The sequence below is a fragment of the Mandrillus leucophaeus genome, unplaced genomic scaffold (genome assembly GCF_000951045.1).
Source record: "Mandrillus leucophaeus isolate KB7577 unplaced genomic scaffold, Mleu.le_1.0 Scaffold1632, whole genome shotgun sequence".
Lineage (NCBI taxonomy): Eukaryota > Metazoa > Chordata > Mammalia > Primates > Cercopithecidae > Mandrillus > Mandrillus leucophaeus.
Window position 1 is genome coordinate 18,966 of NW_012101624.1, and position 1,018 is coordinate 19,983.

General features: G+C 63.3%; 1 pseudogene; it reads left to right on the forward strand.

Annotated features, from left to right (window-relative positions):
• The window catches only part of LOC105536837, a 19,771-nt pseudogene extending 18,963 nt beyond the window's left edge, over positions 1-808 (forward strand).
• The last annotated feature ends 210 nt before the right edge of the window (positions 809-1,018 follow it).

Sequence of the window (1,018 nt, forward strand, 5' to 3'; positions counted from 1 at the left end):
GGTCAAGGGGTCCTCTCAGCTGTCTGGGAAGGGTTCCCTGCCCTGTGCTTCCTCCAGGCGTCCTGGTGCACTCCTGAGCACAGTGCCCAGAGGGGGTGCCCACACCACCCTGACCCACGGGTGACACCCCTTGGGGACTCCATGCCTTTCACTGGCACTGGGATGGAGAGCGACCTGTCCATGGTACAAGGGCTGCACCTGAGGTGCCTGAAGCCACACCGAGTTCCACAGCCTGGGCAACTCCAGCAGCTCCTCCCTCCGCACGCTGGATGCCAAGCCCTGGGCCAGGAGGAAAGGGAGGTGGGGGCAGGGGTGGCCTTGATGCCACCACCCATGTGCCCCAAGGTTGGGCAGTGGCTGCCTCTGCCCTGGAGGCCTATGAAGGTGAGGCTCTGAGGATCTGTGGTGCACTGTGACCCGGGGGCACTGCTTGGCCACGGCTGAGACACGCAGAGGGTCTCCAATTCCCACCTGCCTCTTGGAAGCTGCCCTGGGTCTGCAGTCAGTGGGGCTCGGCCTCGGGGGGTTCCCATGGTGGCCTCCCTCAGCTCCCTCTCTCCTCACTAGGCCACGGCGTATGCCTCCGAGGATGGTGTCCTCACCGAGGCCATGTTGGATACCTGTGTGCGAGATTTTTTCCGGCAGCACCAGCAGAAAATGCGCTTGCTGAAGAGGGATGGCCTGGGCCCGAGGACGAGCATCCCTTAACCTGAGTCCACGGCGAGACCACACCTCACGGAGCCTGGCTGCGGACCCCTCCCACCCCTGCCTTTCCAGTCCCTGCACAGTTAGGAAATGCTCCCCCTAATAAACTCCCACAGGTGCCGCACCGCTGTGTCTGTCTATTGGCTGATGTGGGGCGGGGTTTCGGGTCCCCTAGCGTCCTCCTGGGGTCAAAGGTGACAGAAAAGACAGAGGCTGGAGCTTTCTGGAGAATTTAACCACAGAGAGGTGGGCTTCACATGAGGTGCCTGCCACAGCGGGGCCGGCTGCCTGAATGCCACCCGGGACCGGCTGC